The sequence below is a fragment of the Blastomyces dermatitidis genome (assembly GCF_000003525.1).
Source record: "Blastomyces dermatitidis ER-3 genomic scaffold supercont1.2, whole genome shotgun sequence".
NCBI lineage: Eukaryota > Fungi > Ascomycota > Eurotiomycetes > Onygenales > Ajellomycetaceae > Blastomyces > Blastomyces dermatitidis.
The window spans coordinates 6,567,127-6,573,808 of NW_025544775.1; positions in this window are offsets into that span (position 1 = coordinate 6,567,127).

Here is a 6,682-nt window from a genome sequence, read left to right on the forward strand (position 1 = left end):
AGATAAATCAATAAAATCTTTACAATCTCTTTCTTAAGATACAGTGAGAAAAAGTATGATATTAATTGATAGTAAATCAGATAATATGACAGTTTTTAAGAGAAAAACTGATAAAAAATAAATCAATTTTTTACAGAGAAATTGATTAAAACTATTCAATTTTATTCTAAATCATTTAATTCTTCTCACACAACAAGTGTGCAACTCAAATCAGTTAATAAAGAGTGTAAAAAAGAATTAAGTATTAATGAAAGCTCTTCAGTCACTGAAAAAGTAATTCTTACTTAAAAGAATATGAAATTATAATAGAAAACAGCTCTGTTTTTAATTCTTTATAAGAATATTATATAAAATTCAGAGAAAAACATCTTACTTTTTCAAGAGAAGTAAAAAACTATTTCTAAGATCTTTTTTTTTTTGCATTAACTGCTGTAGAAGAATGAGATAGAAACTGCTAAGATATATACTACTATATACTCTTTATCAAGACTTTTCCTCTTCAGAGTCTTGATATTATAGAGAATATAAGTCTGTTTCTATATAATAATATAAATATTATCAGCAGAATGTAGAGAAACTGGTTATTTATATCTCAAAATAGAAGACTTTGTCAATGATTATATCAATATAGAGTTAATTGTTAAATTTAATAGAAATCTAGTATTGCTGTTCTCAATCTCTTACAGAATCTATTGAATATTGAGATATTAAAACTAGATTTAATATATCTCACTGTGCAGAGATCAAAGGCTCAGTCAGATCTTGAAATATACTGAATTTATAGTTATTAATATACTGTTAACTTATTCTGTTGACTCATTATCTGCTGATTATGTATTGAATACTGTTGCTAAGGTATCTTTTTGTATTATTCTGCTGAGAATGAGCCAGATTGAGAGAAATAGTATGAGAGTGAGACTTGACATTGATGTCTAGATACACTGAAGACAGATCACAGAGATTACACTTCAGAAGTGTCTGTTAATTATATACTTGATATTATCACTGAGATATCTTTTTGTATTTTTCTCCTGAGAATGGGCCAGATTGAGAAGAGTGATATGAGGGTGAAACTTAGCATTGATGTTTTGAAACATTAAAGATGAACAGGGTTTTCACAGAGATCACTTCTCAGATATCTTCACAATTACAGATCAGAGATCTTTCAAAATTGAGAAGATTGATGCATATGACTAGGTCTCTTCATCTTACAATTTGTATGGCAATTTGGCCCGGGGTTGTGATGTGATAGGGAAGAATGAGGAATAATCTCACACAGGAGTTTTGAACAATGTTTGGTTCACATTTGGCTGAATAACTCCACCACCACACGGGGTATGCGGTCAGCGATGGGGTCAAAATGCTCGTATGATTGAGGGCTTTTCAATGAATCTATCGGCGGGTTCTTATTCGAAAGATTGAGTGAGTTCGTGGTGAAGCGGGTTTGACCTGCAGTACAACATCTGTAGAAATTGAAGTCTTTCTATTAGATTTTGCAAGAATCACTTCAGTGACTTCTCTTCAGCATTCATAGACTGGCCGGCGGGACCATGAATTTCACATTTGGTCTCATTTGGTCTGGTCTCATACATTTCTTAGCGTGAGTCCCACCAGGACCAAGCCTCAAAAAAATCTGAAAATGAATCATTTCTGAGAGAAATGACATGAAAAATGACCAGACTTAATTCAAAAACAGTGAAATGAGAGTAATTTCTCAGAATAAACTGTGAAAGATGATCATTCTTTCAAAATCAGAATGAAACTGAGACTGAAGATTAAAATCAGTCTCATTCAGTTTATTCAGTGATTGATTATATAATCAGAATTTGATAATGATTATTGATAACACTCATGAAACAACTAAATACATTCTTGTGTAAGTTTATTCTTCACTTTCTCATGAAAACTATACTTCTCTGATATACTTTGATCAGAGGTATTAAACTGTCTGATAATTTCATATTTTACAATTATGAGTTTCTTGATTGTTTCTTCTTATAATTATTCTCAGTGATAGTGATAAATATCTTGACTTGAGTTAAACTTTCACTTCATTCTCACCCCTGTCAATGAAATTGTCAGAATATTATGTGTTATCAGTGCAACAGTTAACCGCTTCATCACAAACTCGCTCGATTTTTCGAATAAGAACCTGCTGATAGATTCATCGAAAAGCCCTTGATCATATGAGTATTTTGACCCCATCACTGACTGCATACCCCGTGTGATGATGGAGTTATCCAGCCAAATGTGAACCAGACATCGTTTGAAACTCCTGTGTGGGATTATCCCTCATTCTTCCCTATCACATCACAACTCCAGGCCAAATTGCCATACAAATTGTAAGATGAAGAGACCTAGTCATATGCATCAATCTTCTCAATTTTGAAAGATCTCTGATCTGTAATTGTGAAGATATCTGAGAAGTGATCTCTGTGAAAACCCTGTTCATCTTTAATGTTTCAAAACATCAATGCTAAGTTTCACCCTCATATCACTCTTCTCAATCTGGCCTATTCTCAGGAGAAAAATACAAAAAGATATCTCAGTGATAATATCAAGTATATAATTAACAGACACTTCTGAAGTGTAATCTCTGTGATCTGTCTTCAGTGTATCTAGACATCAATGTCAAGTCTCACTCTCATACTATTTCTCTCAATCTGGCTCATTTCTGACAGAAAAGTATAAAAAGATATCTCAGTAACTGTACTTAATACATAATCAGCAGACATAACAACTATAAAATCAGTATATTTCAAGATCTGACTGAGCCTTTGATCTCTGCACAGTGAGATATATTAAATCTAGTTTTAATACCTCAATATTCAATAGATTCTGCAAGAGATTGAGAACAGCAATACTAGATTTCTATTGAATTTGAGAATTAACTCTATATTGATATAATCATTGACAAAGTCTTCTATTTTGAGATATAAATAATCAGTTTCTCTACATCTCACTGGTAATATTTATATTATTATATAGAAACAGACTTATATTCTCTATAATATCAAGACTCTGAAGAGGAAAAGTCTTGATAGAGAGTACATAGTAGTGCATATCTTAGCAGTTTCTATCTCATTCTTCTGCAGCAGTTAATGCAAAAAAAAAAAGATCTTAGAAATAGTTTTTTACTTCTCTTGAAAAAGTAAGATGTTTTTCTCTGAATTTTATACAATATTCTTACAAAGAATTAAAAACAGAGTTATTTTCTATTATAATTTCATATTCTTTTAAGTAAGAATTACTTTTTCAGTGACTGAAGAGCTTTTATTAATACTTAATTCTTTTTTATACTCTTTATTAACTGATTTGAGTTGTACACTTATTGTGTGAGAAGAATTGAATAATTTAGAATAAAATTGAATAGTTTTAATCAATTTCTCTGTAAAAAATTGATTTATTTTTTGTCAGTTTTTCTCTCAAAAACTGTCATATTATATGATTTATTATCAATTAATATTATACTTTTTCTCACTGTATCTTAAGAATGAGATTATAAAGATTTTATTGATTTATCTTAAAAATCAATTTTAGTTTATTAGATTCTCTTCAAAAATCTAACCTAGTTACTGAACTAGTGTGAAAAAAATCAGGTGTTTTATACACAAAAGTCTGTTATTCTTCTTTTGAAATAGTCTGATCAACTTTTCAATTGAAAACAGACTTAGAAACCTCTTAATTGAAACAGTCTGATCAACTTTTCAATTCAAAAGAGTTTAATAAATATCTTAATTGAATTAGTCTGATCAACTTTTCATTGAGTAAGAATAATGAGTTCAAAAGTACACTCAGTTGATGTGAAAAAGAATGCTTTCTCAAATGCTATTTCTGAGATTGAAATTCTGAAGAGAAGAAAGAAAGAAGAAATAAAGAAATAATAAGTTCTTAAAATACAGAAACTTGAAAAAGCAAGTAAAATTCTTGAAAAGCAGTGTCTGAGTGAGATGAATGAAGAAGTTCTATTAATTCTTCATACTCAGGCTAGACAATTACAGAAAGTGATCAAGTTCAAACTTAGAATTTCAAACACAGTTCAAAAACCTTTGAAAATTTCTAATACAATCACTGACTCTTCAGTTTGCTCTTCTTTCTTTTCTACTTCTTCTTCTTCTTCTTCTTCTTTAAATCAGAAGAAAACATATCCTCAAGCAGCTGAATCTGCTGTCTCTAAACCTGCTATCTCTAAATCTGCTATCTCAAAACCTGCTCAAAATTCTGAGAAAACTGAGAAGAATACTGCTCATACTTCTATTGATAGAAGAGTGAAGAAAAAAATGCAAAAAGAGAAAAATCTTCAAATCTTCAGAAATAAAAGACTTATTCTCAAAGTCTCAAATCAGGACATATTGCAGAGAAATAAGCTAAACTCAAACCTCATTTTCAGAATCAGAAATGAAATCAATCAGCAGTTCTTTTCTTAGTTAATAACTGATATTAAAGTTTAAACATCAGTTATAGCTTTAATTGAGTCATTCTTCTTTGAAAACTTCATCATTCTGATCACAATGCCTGAATTCAGTGCAGAATTCCTTATTCAGAATAAGAATCTCTGAAAGTCAGCAGTAGAATCTCTGTTAAATATAATAATTCTATCTAAGAGAGATGAAAAGTGGGATAAATTCATTCTTTATAATATCTCAGTTGAAATCTTTGACTGTGAGAAAGAAATGCTACTTCTTAAAAATAAATTCAAGAAATACAATTCTATTCAACTGAGAAAAGAGCCTGTATAGCTTAATTCAATTGAGTTCAGACAGAGTAGAAGAAATGCCTCTGTTCTAGTGTATACAAAGACACTTGAACAATCAAGAATCTCTGAAGTAAGAATAGCAGGTTTGAAAATGAGAGTTCATGAATACAAAGACTCAAGAATGAATCTCAAAGCTCAAACACAGTGTTCAAACTGTCAAAGATATGAACACTTTGCAATCTCTTGTTTCAGAGACTCAAAATGTGCATTCTATACTAGAGATTACAAAACTAGTGAGCATAATTGTGAAACATGCTTAAAAAGAGATGAAATATGTTAACATACTCTGCTTAAGTGCTTCAATTGCAAAGAAAAACATGCATCTAGCTCAAAAGAATGTGTATTTGCTTCAAGAACTCAGAAGAACTGAAGAAAAGATGAAGCTCAAAGTGAATCTAAAACTGAAGAGAAAAGTCAAGCTAGTAAATTTATAACTGTAAGCTCAAAAAGAAGAAATTCTTAACTATCTAGATCTTCAAACTTCAACTCTTTAGCTAAGTGTAAACAGAATTTGAATCCTCAAACTTCTGTTAAGATTAGAGAATTGAGAAATGACTCTGATAATAAACTAGATATAATGCAAGCAGTTGAGATTCCTACTTTTCAAAATAGTTATAATCTACTATCTGATGATAGAAATTAGATTCTACTCTATCTCTACTCTCTCTTAGTATGAATATACAACAAAAACAACAAAAAAAGTTTAAAAACTCTTCAAAAATCACATTTATTCAAAATAATGTGAATAGAAACTCAAATTGCATTTATTCTTGTCTTCAGATTACATTTGAACAAAAAGTTGACTTTGTACTTCTTCAAGAATCAAACTTTGATACTGAGTAAAAGTATATCATTTCTCATTCAAGCTATTACTGCTTTCTTTCTGAAAAATCTGAGATAAAATCAAGAGTAGTGATCTATGAGAGAAAAAGATCAAGATATCAATTTAACTTGAGATTTAATATCATATCTGACTCTGATATTCTAGTGAGTGATATTATAGATAAAGAGAATAAGTTGAATACTATTCAACTTATAAATATCTATAATGAAAAGTCATTGAAAGAAAACAACAATATCTGAACAATTGATAGAGGATTTTTGAATATAACTCTCTTAAAAAACTCTATAATTGCAGGAGACTTCAATACACATCATTTCTGATAAAACTCAGAGTGCACAAGAGCAGTAAGAGCAGATAAACTAGTTAAATGAACTTTTAAGCATTCAATAGATTTAGTTAACAAGTCTGATTAACAAACATTCTTTAGAAAAGATATGAAACAGAAATCTATTATAGATCTAACTTTCATATCATAAAATCTAATTGAAAAAAGACTTATAAACTGATTTATTAATTCAAATGAAACCTTAGAATCAGGTCATAAGATCATTCAATTTGATATTGAACTGAGTGAAAAATAAAGAAGTGAAAATCCTCTTCTCTCTAATCAGTATAACTTTGAAAAAGCTGTTTGAAAAGCAGTTGAAGAAAGAGTAAAACAGCTGAAATCTGAAAGACAGAGTGAGCTTTATTAAAATCAAAGTCAAGATATCTTAAATAAAATGCTTAAGAATAGAGTAAAGCTGATTACATCTATTCTTCTAATAAGTATTGAAGAAAATATTTCAAAGAAAAAGTCTTCTGAGTATTTCAAACCTTGATGAAATGAGAATATCACTTCTAAAAGAAAGCAATTAGTCACTGCTAAGAGAGATTGAAAGAATCACTTAATATCTGATGAAGAGTTCAAAGCTATTTAAAATGAATATTTTTCAGATATTAAAAAAGTTAAAACAGATTACTGAAACAAATTTCTTAAAGAAGCATAAGAAAAAGAAGTTTTTAAAGCCTTCAACTATACTAAAACAAGAAGTGTAGCAAAGCTTTCAACCTTAGAATATGAATTTCAGAATGAATTATAT